General features: G+C 41.2%; 1 protein-coding gene and 1 long non-coding RNA gene across 5 annotated transcripts in view; both read right to left on the bottom strand.

The window, feature by feature from the left end:
- Positions 1-10,837, bottom strand: part of LOC117713356 (prolactin-5A1-like) — a 52,468-nt gene extending 41,631 nt beyond the window's left edge. The window contains exons 1-2 of one of the 4 annotated variants that reach the window (XM_076939221.1): positions 9,024-10,837; positions 3,362-3,600 (exon numbers count right to left, since the gene is read on the bottom strand). The gene's annotated coding sequence lies outside the window, so the exon portion shown is untranslated. Of the gene's footprint in view, positions 1-3,361; positions 7,561-9,023 lie in introns of those variants that run through there. The other 3 variants (XM_076939222.1, XM_076939219.1, XM_076939220.1) reach the window with 3 other exon arrangements.
- A 1,610-nt stretch (positions 10,838-12,447) lies between these two features.
- LOC143443329 (uncharacterized) lies at positions 12,448-15,198 on the bottom strand. The gene is made up of 2 exons (XR_013112211.1): positions 15,112-15,198; positions 12,448-14,882 (listed from the first exon to the last, which is right to left on the bottom strand). It is a non-coding gene; the product is annotated as an uncharacterized LOC143443329 (long non-coding RNA).
- Positions 15,199-20,355: the final 5,157 nt, after the last annotated feature.

Raw genomic sequence — 20,355 nt, 5'->3', positions numbered from 1 at the left:
ATTATCCAAAGGCTTATATATTTAGTAATAATCAATAACAAGATGCCCTTACACTCAGAGGTGTAACCCAATATCCAACCTAGATATACCAACTACCTTTGACTGCTACAGACAAGCAAACATCAGCCTCCATGTCCCTCTCTCTCATCTCGTCTCTCCCCTAGGTCCTCCTCTTCATTCTCCTCTTCCTCTCCTTCCTCCTCCTCTTCCTCTCTTTGCTCCTCCCACCTTAGCTCCTCCTACAAGATTCCATCTCAAAATAAAATAAATATGAATAAAACAAATATTAATTTTAAAAATTATAACTTTAAATGTACCAAAATTACTAATGTACCATTCACCTCTTTTAATACCATTATTAATATTTAACTTGATGAACTATATTATTTCACACTTCCATCACAGTAAGTTGTTAGAGTCTAAAGAGCATTTTATCCTTACAGAGTATCCCATTTATACAGCCATATTTCCAGTATACAGTATTCCAGTATACAGTAGCCAGTAGCCAATACATTTACAGTCCTCAGCAGCCAGTAGCCTGGATAAGGCAAATGGATACAGCATTAGACATGTCGTCTAGTACTGCTATACTGTTTTTGGAAGTTTGTTATGTGTTTACATTTTTGTTTTCATCCAAATCCCCTAATATAAATAGAAGTTCAAGATAAGCATATCCAATATGATATTCTAGAAACCAAAGTACAGAGATGTCTGGTAGATTCCAACACTTGGGACTCTTCCTCTCTCTTTTCATATGGGAACTATTTGCAGGGTAATTTCTTCATGAATGATCTTCATTATATAACTTCAACTGTGATGTCATTAGTCCACTTGGAAATCCTTCCTACATTCATGACACTCCATAGGCCATGACTGAGTAAAGGGAGACTTTAGACACAGCTTCAAAAATATAGGATCTAAAAAAAATATAGGATCCCATGTTCATTGCCACTCTACTCACAATAGCAAGGAAAATGAAACACCCTAAATGTCCTTTAACTGATGGATGAATAACCAAAACATGGTACATGTATAAAATGGAATATTATTCAAATGTCAAAAATAAAAAATGAAATCACAAAATTTTTAGGTAAATCAATGAACCTGAAAAGTAGGTAGCCCAAACCTAGAAAAATAAATGTTGCATGTTCTCTCTCATCTACCATTCCTAGCCCCAAATCCTCAGATGTGAATAACTTCAGAAACTAGGAAAGTAAAAAGGGACCATGGAGGCCTTGAAAGGAGATCTAGAAAGGGTAATGCAAGATATAGGTGAAGAGCGAAATGGAAAGAACAGGTGGGTCTTTAATGGGGGAAAGAGGAGGAACACTACAGAAGGAGGGGGGGAGGAGGGGAAATTACCATTAAATATATTTGAAAAGGTAATCATATTATTTATCTAATATCACATGTAATACTTATCCCTCAAGAGCCATAGACTATCAAAAAAAAAAAAAAAAAAAACCCAGTACCTTGTATAAGAAACCCTCTTTCAAGTTGTTGGTGAGGCAAGTGCAAGAAACCCTAAAGAACTATAGGCAACTGAGGAAAGCTGGGAATGGGAGAGGTGTTCTTCCTCAGGGAAGAGCACAGCGATTGTTTGTCCATGTTCTTTACATAAGTATGGAATGGCCTGAAGGCAGATGCAATGTGGACATTTTAAGCCAGATCCTCACTATAAACCACTAGTATTCAGTACCAAATTTAAAATACAGATAGACGGAAGGAAGGAAGGAAGGAAGGAAGGAAGGAAGGAAGGAAGGAAGGAAGGAAGGAAGGAAGGATAAAAGAGGAAAACAAAGAAATGTAGATGTAAATTGCATCTATTCTGGACCTTTCTTTGCACAACTGAGCTACTCTGGGAAAATACTAATCATTTTTTAAAGGTTTTGTGTGTGTGTGTGTGTGTGTGTGTGTGTGTGTGTGTGTGTGTGTATTTAGAGATTATAATTTAATTTTATTAATTCTTTCTTTTTTTTATTCCAAACACTTGCAAATAACCCTCCCTATTCTCCTTAAAATTTGTAACCCCTTTATATACTAATTATTACTCAATGATTATAAGTAAATACACATGTATTTCTAAACATAACCTATTCAATCTGCATAATTTTACTTGTATGTATGTTTTCATGGCATGGACAACCAGTTGATGTCCTCTCTCCCTAAGGAAGACCACTTCTGTTCTCAGCTTTCTGAATTGGCTATATAGTTCTTTGTGTAGGGTTGAGGCCTCATAGTCCTTTCTCTGTTCAATTTGGCATGTCCATAAACACAAATACACAGTTTTAATGAACTTTTTTCATCTTGCCTGATAACCTTCTTCCCAAGAGCCAAAAAGCAACTAACAAAACCCCAATAACAGAGATGAGAAACTTTTATTTGAGTTGCTGGCCAAAGTTGTCAAAGAGACTTCCAAAATGCACAGACTTTTTCATTGCCAAGAGTTGGAAAGTCATACACCATGAACTTCAGAAATAGGGCCCAGCAGTCTTTGAGCTGAAATTAATGTAAGTGTCCCCGTGTGAGGGCTGGAGTTTATGGTATCAGAAGAAAGGCAACCAACAGTCCTACCTGTAGTAGGTTTGGTCTAATGCTGTTTGGATTATGTTAATTTGGGTCCCCAAGTCTATTAGCATGAGAACCTACATGTCCCCACATAAAACACTGAGGGACCCTGCACCCAGTTGGTTCTGGTTGGTAAATATAGATGCCAACATCCAATGGTTGGGCAGGGCAAACAGGGTTAGGACTTATAGAATTCCTGGGCTAGGGACAGAGAGAAAGGATAGAAGAAGATATGCCATGCCAGGAGAAGAAAAGGGGAGATGTTACACCTGAGAAAGTTTGGGACAGGCAGCATAGCCACCATGTAGGAGCTTAGGGGACAGTGGCCCAAGAGGGCTGCTTGACTGAGTCCAGCGCAGCAAAGATGGAGTATAGATTTTAGTAAGTAACAACTTGAGAATATCGAAGGGAGGTGGATTAGGAATGTGGAGGTTAGGAAGTGACTCAGCCATTGAGCTGATTTAGGCATATCAAAATAGAAAGTGTGTGTGTGTGTGTGTGTGTGTGTGTGTGTGTGTGTCTTTCATTCAGGAACCCAGAATATTGGGGCAGGTAGTGAGGAATGTCACTACTGCCAGGATCAATTTGAGTATTTACTTGGGTACTGCACCACCTACCCAGCTATGATACCTATGAAAATACTAATTTTTAAGGGTCTTATAGTGTTTTAAGTGAATGAAGTTGTTTCTCTTTTTATGGATTGGGTATATAATACAGCAACTCAAGCTTACAGTGTCAAACACTGATTTTACAAAAAGCAAGCTATGAAAGGACAGGCCTTTACCACACCTACCATTCTTTCCGTACAGGTGCTTGAGAGGAATTCCAAAGGGATTTCTGGAAAAGCGGTGGGTTCTGTTTGCCTCAATGAGTACTCATCAGGACCACCAACCTCCAGCCCCAAATCCTAATGTGGTGGAGAACAGGCCAAGAGAAAGCACACTCGTTCAAAACTGTTTGCTCACTCTCATTTGAATTGGCTGTAAATTATCAATATTTTTCTATGAGGCTCCTCTGTCTTATGATTTGTGCCTGTTATGAAGAAGAAAGAAAAAAAACAAAAAACACACAGCTTCATATCTCCTTAATTAAGAGTCCACTGACTCTAGTAAAGATTAATGATCACTGCACACCACTCCAGCTACTACTGTGTTTTCTGCTGAAACAACAGGACATGCAAAGCTCTGTGGAATGTTCTTCCAATAAGCAGGTGTAAAAAGAGCCCTTAAAATTAAAACACTGCAAATTTACACATATCTTTTACCCTGAGAACACAGTAATGTTCAAGGTGCCAGCAGCCATTCTTGCAAAACAATGCTGGCATTCTTCATGCTTGTAACTGGATCCCGAAACCAAGGGGCCTCTGTGCTGTGAACTTTAATGACTGTGGCCTGGAAAGTCAGAGGAAGCAGGGCCTCCTGGTAACAGAACAAGGACAAAACACAGGAATCTATAGCAGTTAGAGGAGAAAACACATGCTAAGCCCAATGTCATCCACCTGGTACTTACCATGTGTCTATTATAGGATGGATGAATAGCCTAGATAATAAGAGAGGTAGGCAGAGTCCAAAGCCATGGCATCAAATATATTTGAAAAGGAGGGAAAAAGAGGGAAAAGGATCGTTTCTAAAAGGCACGAGCTAAATGCCCATTTCTACTTATTGGCTTCTTTCAAAATATTCAATCACACCTAGCAATTGGCAGTAAGTACAAAGAGGCTTTGGCTCACATGCTGTTCCATTCACTTCCCTGGGGTTGGTGGCCATTTGTAGCCACTGGCAATAGCAAGGAAAAAGCCCCAGGGAGACCAGAGACATTCAGCTGCACCCCCACCCCTCCTGCTGCCACACCTCTGCTATGAATGCTCTTAGCCTCACTGGGAAGAAAGGGCCTCAAAAGCCATCAAAGCAACATTTTTCTAGCATTTCTCTTAGATAACCAAAGGATTTCTTTCTATTAAGAAAAAAATATAAAGACGAGCTAAAATACCAAGTATCAAATTCAACTGTTTCCAGAACATTTTTCATTAAATAAGCTTTTCAACAGAGAATTTCTCACTCAGAATAAGAGACATATTTAGGAATTCATGAATTTTTGAAACTCCCACAAAACAATAATGATTATTTCTGCATTTAGAACAATATTTTTGTTACCTTTCTTCCTCCTTTTCACCTCCATGCAGCAAGCTTGTCTAAATAAAAGTGTAGAATGAGTAGCTTCTGATCTCTGGGAAAGGCACTGAAATGGTATATTGTCTCAGTTAACTAAGGATAGGCCCCTGTCTCTTTAAGTCATTTTCTCTGACTGCTGGGATAGATTCAATCTCATCATTAATTTATATTCACTATTAATAGTTTAGCAAAAGTCCAAGTGACATGTGTAACATGAATGATTAGGATATACAGGCAGAATGGGCAAATCTATGGCAGCCATTAATTTCACAACTATTTGAGCACAAAGAACACACAGATGGCTCCTTCGGGTATTAGAGAAAGACAGTTTTCTAGCCTGAGGTATGTTTAGTCTCATAGAGGTGAACACACTTTTACAGGAGTTCTGTTGTCAGGCCAGCTTAAGCTACATTTGGGTGCTATAAAGGATTCAAAGGAAGCAGGTCTGAGCACAAAGAGAAGTCAGGTGATTGACTGGCAGCAACTGCCTTTTTTTTTTTTTTTTTTAAAGTCATCAGGCACAAAATCAGTTCAAGACTGAAGGATGCTCACAGATCCCTGTTCCTCCAAAGCCACTGGAACAGGCTAGGTTTTCTGGAGGAGGTAAGCCTGAAGCATTATTTGAAAATAATGAAAGTATAGCCTTAGGGCAATAGAATGGGTGGCCCCTTTTTTGTTTCCATCTGTCTTTGGCTTTACAAGCAGACAGAAAAAGAGAAGTGGGGAGGGGAAACCATGTGTTTAGGGCATTCTTTGAAGAGAATTAACTAAAATCCATGTCAACTTTTAAAAACTCAGAGGATAGCAGTGAGGATAAGCACACAATTCCTTTCAGGATACTGGATACCTCTGTGTTTACCCTGGTTCTGTGTGTGCTTTCTTCTGGTTGTTATTCCTGATAATCTGACTTTACAAAATAAATACTCTAGATGACCCTCCCATTAAAGGGCAAGGCCCTAAAGATCCCACCAAGATCTCAGAGCCTAGTATCAGATCACACACTTGCTTGGAAGCAGAATCATTCACAGTTGTAAGAGCAAGAGTTGCACCAAAAGCAACAGCCACCAGATGTTACTGACTACTGACTCACAAGAGGCCAGACAGCTTGATTCATGTTCTCATGCTCATGAAACCTTTGTAGTGACTATCATTATCCTTAGGTTATAAAAGAGGATGTTCAAGCTTAGGGAAACACCTTAAAGTATCTCAATTCCCACAACTCATGGGTACAGAATACAGATTTAAACACAGGGTCTCCTAATGCCCAGACCAATGTCTTGACCTCCATCCTGTTTACGGCCTCTAATGTCATCTACAAACATGTCAGACCAACATAAACATCACAAATGGGATCGAACGCCAGAGAGGGGCTTAAATAGAGCAAGAAAGTTGAAGATGTAGAACCCAAATACTGCATCCTTCAAGGTAATTGCTACCTACTATAAGAAGGACAAAGATGTGAGAGAAAGAACAGATCTGACTGTGATGGTTAAAATAGCCAAAGTTTCATGATAAATTGAAGTCTTAATATGCCAAACAGAAATTACAGAAACTTAGAGTCATGGGTTTGCAGGCTTGTTAGAACCAAACTCATGCTTGCCTCACAAACATGAGGACCTGAGCATGGATCCATAATCCACATGAAAAGCTGGCCATGGGGGCACATAGATTACAGAACTGTGCTCCTAGCCATAAGGAGGCAAAGACAGGAGGATCCCTAGAGCTTCCTGGCCAATGAGGGAGCTGGTGAGCTCCAAGTTTGGTGAGAGATCTAATCTCTGCAAAATAAAGTGGAGAAAAAGAAAGAAAGACAGTTCACATCAACCTCTGGCCTTCGCATACAGATGTGCATATGTTATCCACATATACCAGACACACACAAAGAAATCATGTTTTAAGTAATTTCTATTTCAGTTCATTATTTAAATTATTGTATCTTATCAGGAATTTTTGCTGCTAATTTCTTATGATGCCAGATTTATAGATGAAGCTTTAGTACATCTGTATGCTGATAGAAAACTTTAGTGGAAAGTGCAGCGTAGATCAACCTCTGCATATCCTGTGGTTTCAGGTATCACTGGGGTCTTTAGAACACATACCTCTAAAGATAAGGGCCAGTTAGTCTAATACAGTATTTATAGTGATTAAACAGTAGTACACAAAGAGCAATATGTGGCTGATTTTATTTTCAATTATGTGGTATGCGTGTGGGTGTACGTGTGTGTGCGCACGTGCACATGTGTAAAGCTGCTGCCAAGGGTGTCCTGAAGAAGGTAGTCAGATCTTCAGAATAGAATTACAACCAGTTACATGCTGTCCTACATGGGTGTTACTGATGCAAGAAATAATGAAAAATGGACCGACAGGCTTCTCACACTACTGCCGCCAGCTGTCTGCCCGTCAACTCCGCTGCCCTGGTATGGTCCCACTACCTCTGTCTCTCTTTGGTTTGCTTGTCTCTGGAGCTGCTAGTTCCTTCACAACCATAACCCTCCTGTGGTCGGTGGTCCCACCTCCCAGTAATCCAGTAAAACAAAACTCTAGAAGCTTATAGTTAACCAGATTTATATATCAACAAATTTTTTTAAGTTGTTTATTTTATGTATATGAGTACACTGTCACTGTCTTCAGACACACCAGAAGAGGGCATCAGATCCCATTACAGATGGTAGTGAGCCACCATGTGGTTGCTGGGAATTGAACTCAGGACCTCTGGAAGAGCTGTCAGTGCTCTTAACTGCTGAGCCATCTCTCCAGCTATCAATAAATTCTTAATACATAAGATGCCCACACACTAAATTGAGGGCCAGTTGATAATAGTATAAGATGCCTACCAAGATTAGACAAGTTACTCCAATTATTCTAATATTATATTATATTATATTATATTATATTATATTATGTTATATCTATCCATGGCTATTTAAAGCCACGTGGAATCTGAATCGTCTTCTGGCTCCACCTTGGTTCCTTCTCCTCTCCCACCTGAGAGGCTCTCCCTCTCTCCAACTCTTAGTTCCACCTTCCTTTTCTATCTCCAATCGCAGGCCTCCTGCTGCACTAATATTTTAATGTAACTGGACAGGAAAAATCCTGCCACATGCTGTCTCTAGATAGCATCCACTGAGCAATCTCTCCAGACCCTTGCAAAGTCATTCTGTGTCATGTTTTGGATTTCCCTCCAGCTCTTAAAATACAGAATATAAGGTCTCTCTTTCCGCCAGGCAACCAACACCAGAGGAGTAATTTTGCAAGATAAAAAAAAATGTCTATTTCTTCTTACTTCTTGAACAATATTCTCTTTAAAAAGAGTAATTGGGTTTACTTACTTTAATCCTTGAGTTTCAACATAAATTGTTGCATCTCAGTCCTGTTACCACTAAGAATCAACACTGATCTTGATTCTTTTCTTATTTTTTGGTTTTGGTCAAATCTTTCTCCTTTTAAAAATATACTAAGGAGAGCCTGGAGAGATGGTTCAGAAGTTAAGAGCACCGACTGCTCTTCCAGATGTACTGAATTCAACTCTCAGTAACCACATGGTGGTTCACAACCATCTGTAATGGGATCCGATGCCCTCTTCTGGTGTGTCTGAAGACAGCTACAGTAACAAAAAAAAAAAAAATCAAAACTATATTAAGGAGTATGTATGTCATGCTTAAGTCGTATCTTTAATCTACCATAGATAACAATATACCTGTGTCTGTAGTGCATAGGCCAAATCTGGCCCATTGCTTGTTCTATAAATAAAGTTTTATTTTAAGACAGTCAGGCTCCTTCGCTTATATACTGTCTATTACTGCCTTTTAGCTATATCAGGCAAGTTGAGTAATTGCATAGAGATCAGGGAGCCCATAAAACCTAACTACTCAGATCTTCATCACTAAATATGTCCACATATAGCCAACTGCATTGTATATTTATGATTTTTTTTTCCTTCTGAACAGCTGTCAATATATTCATTTTTAACCAGCTGGATAATCATTATTCTGCTCATCCATTCATCAATCAACCAACTTCTCTGCACCTACCACATGGACAAAAGAAAGATGAGAGATTTGGGAGAAAGGGCTAAGTGACCAGCATGTAATGCTGAGCTAAAAAGAGAAAGCAGTAAAAAGGAAGGCAGGCCGGTTTCAGGCTAAGGCGCAGACAGGATCTCAGCTATCACAGTTTGGGCACTTAAAGATCATTGAAACACTATTAGCTATTTAAATAACGATGCTGAAAATCTCTGGGCTACCGTATGCTAGCATGACTTCACAAAGACACAGTCTGACTTACTGTTGGTTCTTCAATAGTGCTGAGATGGTTTAAAAGAGCTGCAGCTGCTTGGTGAGATCAGAAGGGCTGACTGCCTCTAAGCAATAGGAACTAAAGCCACCAGGCCTCTTTCCAAGGTACAGGGATTAGGTGACATCAGAGTTTGGACAGGATATTTGAGGGAGATATTTTATTTGGATCCTAACAGAACTCAGTGACCCCAAGAACCAACTTCTAATTCCCCCAAACTTCATTGCTTTATGTTGGGTCTTATAACTGGAAAAGCTAGCTTCATGTGTGAGCAGAAAGAAATGCTCACCTAATAAATAATCAATGTAATGAGTGCGGGTGCTTGTTCCTTTGGCTGTCCAATCAATGGCAGTGGACGAAGCGAACACTATCGACACACACTAAGTGAATGTTAGACGTTAAGTTTAACTGAAGTTAAGTAAACATAAATTACATTCAAAACTATGTTCTCTTTGTTTTTGTTGGCACACCAAATGCTTACCTCTTTAGTAATGATTGAAAACCAAAGTAAGGAAAAAAATTTTAACAATGTAAACATCCAAGTAAAATTATACTGAACAATCCAATATGGCCAATTCATTTTTTTATTAAACAAACAAACATTTACTGTGAGTATTATGTATACCTGGACACAGGCTATAGATTCCATAAATTAGGCATCTGTGCATTAAGGAGCATTAATTTAAAATATGTCCTTATTTAGGGGTTTTAAAGTTGACTTTTTATTTCTATATCCTTGCACTTAAATATTTAAGTACCTTTACTGCAACTTAGGCAAAGTGAGTTATGATGGAAGAAAAGCCAAAAATATTCACTTGATAAAACAATTTTGAAAAAAAAATGTATCACTTTGTAAGGAAGAGCACGCAAGGATATTTTATAGTCATAAAAATAAATTGACCTTTTATTCAATTATGAAAGATGGTTTAGTGTTTGGAGCTCCTCATGATGAATGCTGTTGTGGGGACACTCCTAGCTAGTGAGGGCGCAATTCATCCTCACAGCATTCTCTTTACTAAGCTGTCTTTACATGCTAAAATACTCAAATGGAAACAACATTCAGTGAAATTTTTTTTTAAAGAGGATGATCAATGGCTTTCTGGGTTAGATACCACTAAATTATTTTTGCTTTGTTTCCACTATAGTGTTTGTATCTACATGGTTCTAAATACCTTTAAAACCTAAATGAAAAAACCCACAGATAAATATCTTCTTGCTTCTTTACACATGTCCAGTGAGACAGGCTGAGAGCATTCTTTTCTTTTTCCTCTCCAGTACTTATGTACCTCAGCTCCTTGTTTACTTGTGAACTCATAGTACTTTCTTACTGAAAATTAATTTCAAATAAAAATAACAGGATAATAACTACTTTCAGCACAAACACCACAGATAGCATATAATTAAGATGAGAAAAAAAAACTTAAAGTATTCTTGAATACGCATTGCTTTAATTTTTCTCCTGATGGACTTTCAGATTATTTTAAAATGATCTATTAAAAATCCTCTTCTTGTAAAGATCTATTAAAACTGCAGACACTTGGGAATGCTGGGGAGGGAAAGTGGGTCATGTTGTAAAATTGATTATATGAGCTCTCTCTCTACTCAGTGCCTGTGTCAGCAACATGGAAAAACAGTCTCCAGACTGGATCCTGCAGCTACACTTTCTTATGCAGAGTAAAAAAGCAAAACAAAGCAAAACAAAATAAAACAAAAAAACAGTGCTTTATGTACACTGGGAAACAAAAAGGGTGAGGTAGGGGCAGTTGAATTCTGTCCCTGAATATAAACACCAAACTGGGCTTTTCAAAAGACAAAAATATCCCAGAAAAATATTTTTGTAATAAAAAATTATATATATATATATATATATATATATATATATATATTCTAAATTGGGAATCTTGTCTTTCTTATTTTAGACAAGCCAGCAATTGCAAGCTTCAATCTGTTTGGATAGAAAAGAATTTATGTAAATGTTTTGTTCAAGCCCAAAAGGGAAAAGGGTGTATAAAATATACAGTATATAAAAGATGCATGCCCAACTCCAAAACAGCTTGCTACACAGGGGACCAAAAAAACCATCTGCCCTTCTGCTAGGCACGCCCAGCAGTCCTGAAGCCTAAATATCTTGCCATTTGCATCATGGTTTCAATGACCCCAACAGTAAGAGATTAACCAAAATTTCATAACTGCTCTGCTCTCCTGCCCTCCTGGCTCTTGGGGATGAAGGGCAGAAGAATGAGAAGAAGAAGGTCAAAGAACAAATCGAGACAAACAAACAAAAAATTTCCATTTTTTGCACTCTTTCTCTGCACTTGAGAAAGAAAAAAACTTAGGCAGATCAATCTGTACAATGCTAAACCAAATCTCTTTAATTCCAGTCAGCTTTTATCATTCAGTCGCTGAGTCTCTGTGTGGAAAAATTCATGCTAATTCCCCCTAGCAACAGCCTCAGCCTATCAGGAGACTTTATGTACCGTGCAGCTGCCTGCCAGAATAACTCTAAGTAGGTCAGGCCTGTATTTCTAAAAATGCTACGGTCTAGTAACCCCACTGTCCCGTCTGTCTGCCCTGCCCCATAATAACCTCAATTGCTTGGTGACACAATGACATACTATCCTGTTAGAGTGCAATCACATCATGCTACATTATTCTGCACGAGCATGGCTGGGTGAAGGACCCTCCGAGGGGCAGCATTAATCAGACAGCCATTCATGTCCACCAGCATTTCACTCTAGAAATGGGGACTGCATTAATGACCAGCTGTTTGAACTAACACAAACAAAATAATGTCTTCCACCCTGTTGGGTGCATAGAATACAGCATTCTGATCTGGCAGGTTCTACTCCTTGACTAAATCGAAGATGTAAATTAACTGGGCTCAGACAACATAGGCTTTGGCAACCTTAAAGTGAGTATATTTAAATTATATTACATGTGATTCAAAAAGCTATTGATTTAATACACACAGCTCTCCTTGCCTACAATTTCCCCTAATCCACGTTTTTAAAAGGAAAGTGCATACATGGGTAACATAATACATATGTGCATGTTGCCCGGGGACTCAACTGCAGGGGCTGAACTAAAATTGACTTCACGTCAGGCAGAGAAACAAAGCTGGTCAGTAGTAATTGTGCAGCATGAGCACAAATACAAATACTAAAGGCACGCCGAGAAGGAGCACTGAAAACAAATAAGAGTAAACACGCCGAGCCTGCTGGCCAATCAGCTCCTCCCACCAGCTCCTCATGGCCGCTGCAGAGAACGCCAGCTCCTACAGACACCAGAGACAGGAGACAGAAGAGAAGGTGCCCTTCATCATCATACAGCGGTATGATGCTTCCCCCCAGGATCACCAGCAAGATAATCACAAAGAAAGCTTCTTCAGCATATAAATTAAGAATATCAAAACAACTCAGAACCGGCAGTCAAGTTTTAATTCTATATTAGAGATTTTAGAATCTAATGGGGGACATATGTATTTGGGTGTACTTTTAACTTTGCTCCATTGACATACAAAAGTGAAGGGTATATACCGAGACAGGAGCCCAACAGTGCAGTACGGGGCTCTTTGGGACGGTATCTTACATTGACAAGAGCTTGCATACTCAGTCTGCATGCTTACAGGTTCCCTGTTTGATCTAACAAACACCCTCTGATAAGCTGAGCATTCTGCCAGAAGTTAGTCAGAATCCAGCCGGTGAGGTGTGCACCCGAGCCATGCTGAATTTTCAAACAGAAAATGCCTTCATGCGTCTGCCCTTGTTTGAACTGTGCTTGATAACTTAGTTATGACTGTCTTCTGCACTGTGGCACACAGCACACAGTTATTCTTGGAGAGATACAGTCTCTGACGCAACCATGAACCGCTAATTACAAGCTGCTGACATTCTGCTCGTCTCTGCAGCTTTGAAGTTCTGCTTTGTCTCATGGCTCTTTCACCATGCACCCACCCCTTAACCTCTCTTTTCTTTCACTTCATAGCCTTCTGAATTCCCTCTAGCACAACCTGGAGAAAAAGGGATTATCAGACTTGCTTGGGTTTCTTTCCTCTCCCCACCACATATATCTCTCTCTCTCTCTCTCTCTCTCTCTCTCTCTCTCTCTCTCTCTCTCTCTCCACATAGATCTACAGTTTGGAAGTACAGTAATAAGATCCTGTCTCCACCCCACCCTCAGGAATGCACCAACAGCTGGCCAAACATAATCCAGCACACAGAGCCGCTTTGTAGAATTCCTAACAAACAGTGGGTGGACAGGCCAGACAGGCGTCCCAGAGGAGCCCCCATGACAACTGGGAAAGCTGCTTGCTCCCAGCTCAGAGCTCAGTTCACCCAGCTCACCCTTATCAATCTACAAGCTTCTAGTACCCGCCAAGCCCCGACAGAGGTTATGGAGAAGCCACCCTCCTCCTCCAGCCTCAAGCAGGCTGCAAGCTTTCTTCACACTGACATCAGCCATGCCCTGCCTCATGCCACACACCCCTGCAAACTCGACAGCCACAAACCCCAGTGCCAGGATCAGCAGCAGCACCTGTGATCCCCATCTAGCTGTGAGCCAGGACCCTCCCTTTTCCTTAAAGAATTTCCTTTATTAAGCATGGCTGATCCTAGCATTCGAAAGCATGTAAATCTAACACTGTATTCATCTCCCCTGAATGCTTAGCTTCTGAAGCCTGTGGTATCCAGCTGGCCTCAAAGTCATCTGGGATACATTTATTTTGATTAAATTGATCGCATTTCTATTTAAGGGACAGAATTTTTCCGCCATACTGAATACAGCTGTGTTTACAGGGCTCTGTAGGAGAAGAAAACAAAACCGAACAGTGAGTCTCAGCCCAAGGCTGAGCACTTAGAACTTCAAGGAGTTAAAACTGAAGGGACTTGCTCTGCCTGTGTTAAAAAGAAAAGTCTATATGCAGCTGCTCTTAGTCAAGCTTTCCGGCTAGCCAGCAAATAGGTCTTGAGTAGGAGCTGAAAATACTAGCTGTAATCAAACCCGACCCAGCAAAGTCTCTCTCTCTCTCTCTCTCTCTCTCTCTCTCTCTCTCTCTCTCTCTCTCTCTCTCTCTCTCGTGTGTGTGTGTGTGTGTGTGTGTGTGTGTGTGTGTGTGTGTGTGTGTTATACAGTCTCTTCCATGTCTCTACACGCATGCACATGCACTTAAATCCATGCTGCAAGGTTGCTATTTTCTCTGGGGACACTGTATAGTCACCCAGCCCATCAGTTTCTTCCTAGACAGTACCAGGGACATCCACATTGCAATTTACAGTTCCTCCGTGCGTGTGCTGGCAGATACATCATGCCATCCTTCCTTAGACTAAGATTGCAGAGCCAGCAGCAGACAATCTCACGACACTCGGCATCTCTTCTTTTCTCCTTTCATTTCTCCAGCTCTGCCCTACCAGGCAGACACAGCAAGTACCTGGTTCATCCATCTTCAGTTCCACTTTCTGGGAAAATACACATCCAGACTTGGGTTGTCCCCCTCAGACTAATCCCAGAGAACAGCCGGTGTTAGGTGCATGAGGCAAGGGCTGCGACTGCCCTCACCCTATATGCATAGCATCGGTGAGCACTGAGGTATATAGTATTCCTAAATTCCCCTTCCAAGTCCTGCGCATGCCTCTAGCATCCCACCCCAGTCTTCTGCAACTTCACTCTGTCTTCCAAGACCCCATCCGGCTTGAGAGACCCTGGCCAGAGATTGCAGTAGGTCCTTCCGCAGGGTGCAGACAGGAGATTCTGGGATTCTAGTTGTACGATGGGCCATCTCAGGCGGGAGTTAGCCGGTACCATGCAGGTGAGCCAGACGAAGCTTGATGTGCACACAGTGATGCAGCCCTGGAGCTGTGAAGAAGACAGTCTGGCTTCAGAATTTCGAAAAAAAAAAAAAAAAAAAAAGAAAGAAAGAAAGAAAGAAAAAAGAAAAGAAAAAAATCAAAAAGAAAGAAAGAAAACAGCGCAGCTCGGCGCCTGTGGGGGTGGGAAAAAAAATACAGACACAACCAGAAAAAAAAAAAACAATAGTTAAAATCAAATTTCAAAACAAAAATACAAATATTAGAGATCAGCATACTTGATGCGACTTTTATTTCTGACGTTTCCTTGGTTTATTGGCCTCCCCACCCCCTCCAAAAACTCCCCAGTCCCTGAACGCCCGTCTGTCCACGAGTGCCGAGTCTCAAATGCGATTGCTCCACGGTGCCGCAGACCTACATCACATGAGAAAGCACATGACGAGCGGGAGTCGGCTGCTGCTGTGGTCAACTGCTCTGCCGAGGCAGAAGGGGGGTAGGAGGCAGTGCCCCTCTCACGCTGCCAGGAAGAAATTTCCTTAAAAGAACAATGGGAGGGCGGCATCTCAGAAGAGAAGCTTGAGCAACATGGACTTTTCCATATGCACACTGATGAAGAGGCACCGTGGGTACTTGAAGACAAGCGGAGGATGCTGTACCGCAGACTCAAGCTGGATGGCAGCAATATTATTTCTTGTGTGTACTCGTCAAAGCTCATTCCGTTGAAGTGGATTCCTGAAAAGCACATACCATGTCTTCCGAGCATGATCAGGCTTGGAAAACCAAATCTATTATCTCTTCTTGCAATCTGTATCTGAACCTGCATTGTGAATAATTTATTTTTAGACTAATAAGAGGCTTGCCAAGACTTCACCCTTTCTATAGCGAGTGATGCATGCAGTATTCACCCAAGAGGGAAAACCTTGTCCCTTTGTAGGGAGAAGAGAGGAGACAGTTTTTGTTGTTTAAAAAAATAATAAATCAATTGTGATTTCTTATTTAAAGGTATATATACAGCAGTAAGATTCCCCCAAAAGTCATCACCCAAAACAAGGGAGGTGTTTCTGTTTCTTTGAATTGACAGATCTCTGGTTTGCACATTGGCATCTCACACTGGCATCTCATGCTGCAAATAGTGGTGATGTTTTTTTAACACTGGCCAAAGCCCTTGAGCCACTTAGATATTTTTACTTTGCAGCAAAATGACAACCAACAATTGCTTCCCAGAACACCCCTCTGCAGAGGTTCTGAGTGGATACTACTGTTTCAGTACAGATCACACACTGGAGATAGATGACCTTGGTGTCCAAGGGTTCTGTCAATCATCCCAAAATAAGCACCTTGCCTATTCGGAAACTCTGAAAATGTAAAAGTACACTATTTTAGAAAAATATATGATCATACCAGCTGACCAAAAGGAGAGAATTTTTTGTGACTAGGTAAGGTGACTACTTCCTATGTCATTTGACTGTAGTTAACAGAGAAAGAGCCTTGGTGACACACATGAGCCTTCCTCTGCATTTGTGTATAAAAGGCTACCAAGACCTGGGAATAATGTGGAACACGCCAGGCATGTTCTCAAGGTGTAACAATTGCACTCCAAAGATGACTTTCTGTCAATCTGGTCCCTGCAGAGTCAATCCAGGAAGACTCAGTAGTCTTGCTTTCCTCTCCACCGCCCTCCGTACAATCTGTCTTTAACAAGTGGCCCTTGAATTTCAGATTCCTCTCCATTCTGTCAGAGTCAGACTGCACTCCTTTTTATTTCTGTCTGATTGCAAACCATTGCCACTAAACTTCTGTGTCTGCATCATACAGAACCACCGTCTACATGCTCAGGACAACTCTTTGCCCATCACCGAGGCTAGCCTCTGATTTCTTCATATTCCTATGCTACCAATCAATGGTATTATCAGCTTGTAGAACTATTTGAAAAAAGGTGATCTACTTTGTATAGATCCTTCATTGAGTAACAACACCAAAGTCTTGCTTTGTTAATTACTATAGAGCAATGGCATAGGCGCGTACTCCCCACCCTGAGAAAACACATCTACAGGGCCTGCACCTCATTTTCTGTTGGCACTGAGCTTATATCGCCTTCAGAGCAAATATTCCTGAGTTTTGTTTCTCATAAAAACTAATAAATGGGTCTAAATGTGCCTGGTAGCTGTGAGTCAGTGAAGAAATGCTAGGAGAAGCTCAAAGAGAGAAATGGCTTCTACGAAAACACTGCACAGGTGCCTCCGGGTCCCGATTTGTAGTGAAATCTCAAACGGCCAGCAAGAGGCTGGCGTGGGTTGTTAAGTTTCAACAGTGACAATGCTGATCACTGGGAATGAGCACTTGTTGTGCCCAAGTCTACAGGAAGCACTGTAGGTCTAGTATGTCTCTTAGCGATCCTATGAACAAAGCACTTTCAAGACCAAGTATTTTAATGAAATAGAAAAAGAAGCAGGAGCAAAGGAAGGCCAGACTTGGTTCAGCAAGCTAGTTTAGAGAAGTGCACATAGACCAAGGAGAGGCCCATTCTGAAGCCTCTCGCCCCTCCCCTGGATGCGGAAGGATAACGGCCCACCTGTAAGATAGCCAATCTGGGAGCCAAGAGCAAGGGTGACTGATGGAAAGGGTGAAGGTCAGACTAGGGAGAGCAGGATAGCTCCTTTTCTGTGATGCCCCTATGCTGCATGTGGGTGACCCTGCTCAAAGAAAGCACCAGGAACATACAAAAGCATGGTTTGGAATGTTGACAGTGCTTGCATCTACTTTGTGTTCTGATTTCTGGAGGCAGTCTTTGTCTGGGAGGCAAGGCTCCTGGACTCTGCTGGCGCTGGGGAAGGAGATGAGGTGCATTCTGGGGGCTGTGTGAGCAAAGAGCTGTGACTATTAAGGACAGTCAAGTTGGCTGCTGGGTACACAAATGCTTAGTACAGTTTTCCTTTCCCTTTGATTTTATTTATTCTTTTATGTCCTGAGAGGAGATTTTGCTGTGGAGCCCTGGCTGGCTTAGTATTCCCTATGTAATCTAGGCTAGATTCAAGCTCACAGTCCTCCTGCCTCAGTACTCCAAGCTGAAATTACAGATGTGTATAGATGTATACCAGATGCCAAGCTCTAGATATACTTTTCAAGATAATGAACCTGGGGGGTAGTTTTATGTCAACTTGACACAAGCTATAGTACTGTGAGGTGAGGGAACCTTAACTGAGAAAATGTGAGCATTAGATTGGCCTGTAGGTAATTATTGGTGCATTTTCCTAATTACCAGTTGATGTGGACGAGCACCTTAAGCTAAACAGTGTTTCTCCCTGGTGCCTGCCTCAGTTTCTGTCCAGGTTCCTACCTTGAGATCTCGACCTGACTTCCCTTAGTAATAGACTGTGATACAGAACTGTAAGCTGAAACAAACCCTTTTCTCCTCAAATTACATATAGTCATGATGTTTTTTTCACTATTAATTAATTATTTTAGCTTATTGCATCCCAAATGTTGCCTCCCCTGGTCCCCCCTTGTAGAGTTCTTCCCCCCATCTTCCTCCCCTTTACCTCTGACAGGGTACCCCCCCCCAAGTATTCCCCCACCTGGGGGATCAAGTATCTACAGGATTAGGTGCATCCTCTCTCACTGAGGCCAGACAAGGCAGCCCTCTACTACATATGTTCTGGGGGCCTCTGACCAGCCCATATATGCTCTTTGGTTGGTGGCGCAGTCTCCAGGAGCTCCCATGGTCATAGTGTTTTATCACAAAAAAAAAAAAAAAAAAAGTAATACCAAAAAAAGTAATGCCACTACATGGAGTAGCATGCATTTCCTATTTCATGATATCTAAGTGACTTTGCTGGGTTGGTTTTCATCATCATATTAAAACCATAGAAATGGACTCTATGCCATCTCTCACTCTACCTCTGGCCCAGTTTCTCAGTGCTACCTGTTTAACCTATAACTGTATATACCTCAGCTCCTTCTTTCTAGCTAGGCTGATCTTGCTGTATTCTATTTGGCTACAGGCCTACCCTTCTTAGCTCCTTCTTAATAGGAAGGCTGTGTTTATCAAGGGGATAGATATCCTAAAGGCTTCAACACTCACATGTGATGTATAGAGTAAAAGGAAAAAACACAGGAGTTTACCAGCCTTCTTGCACAATTTTAGCTAACTAGAACACTACATTAACGAAGGTTTCTCATTCCTTGGACAGTTAATGAAGGTTAAATGACATACTGCCTCTGGCCCAGGAAGTGAATAGGGATGTTATTGCCTCATAATATAGCTGGAGAGGGGGGGAGGGAGTGTTAATAATCTTTCTCATCAGCAGTAAAGAATTGAGCTTTTAATACCCAAATATATTTTAGCAAAAGCATAATAGATCACCTCTAAAGAGGCTTCAAGAGCAATACGGGACAACTAGGACACTGGAGGATCAGATTACATTGCAGGGCGAAATATTATTTAAAAATACGGCGAAAGCCAAGTTTCTGCTCGTCTACTTTGTTTCGATCAGTTCGGGTAAGTTCTAATAATCCAAATATTGTGACATGAACACACAATCTTGAAAAAATGACTTTGACTTTGAGTAACCAGCCTAAAGTTTGATCAAGGTAACTGTTTAATACACACACACACACACACACACACACACACACACACCCCTCACCTAGGACAGTGTATACTTAGAAGAGGAGGAGAAATGAAGGGAGACTGTCTATGCCCTAAAAGCTCCTGTGAGCTAGAACTTTGCTTTGACAAAGAGGAGTGCTTGCGTTTAATGGAAATGAAATTAGCAGTGTTTAATAAAAGGGGGGAGGAGGGGAAATACTATAAATGTTTCAGAAAGGAGGCTAACCTACTTCAACTACTGTGGAGTCCTATCATAAAAGACAGAGGCTGGATGCAACCCTGGGAAATACAGATGTTGAGCAGGGAAGAGGTTCATTTACTATCTGATTTGAGGCCCTTATAGTGTATGCTTTGTTTTCCAGCCTCCCCAACATGGTTGCTGAGTTAAGATTAGCACTTCACAAAGCTGACTGACAAAGTGACTAATTGCCTGCTGCTGGCAGAGGGCAGATTTCCCCTTTTCAGGTCCCCAACACTGCTACCTAGTTCCATTTTACAGAGGCCAAATGCCAAGTTTAAGGTAGATGGACTGTGTTTGTTCACCTGTGAGTGGTTTGACCTTAGACTTCACAGAGCACCGTCAGGAAGTCGGTTTTCCATGCTCTTTACAGTAAACAAAGACAGTGTGGCCGGGCTCCAAATGTTACAGAAGGTCACCGACCAAACTGCCTCCCAGACAAAGACTGCTTCCAGAAATTGAAACACAAAGTAGATGTACGCACCATCAGCATTCCAAACTGTGCTTCTGTTCATTCTCAGTGCTTGCCTCGAACAATGTCACACATATCCAGCATAGACACATAATAGAAAGAGAACCATAAAACCCCAGGTGCTGGAAAGCACCTTAAAGGTCGTCTGGTACACCCGCAAATTAAATTGTGAATACTGCCCTTTAAATATCTCCTCCCTATAA

This window comes from Arvicanthis niloticus, chromosome 8 (assembly GCF_011762505.2).
Source record: "Arvicanthis niloticus isolate mArvNil1 chromosome 8, mArvNil1.pat.X, whole genome shotgun sequence".
Taxonomy (NCBI): Eukaryota; Metazoa; Chordata; class Mammalia; order Rodentia; family Muridae; genus Arvicanthis; species Arvicanthis niloticus.
The sequence above is the reverse complement of the archived record's forward strand: the minus strand, read 5'-3'. Positions and strand labels throughout refer to the sequence as shown.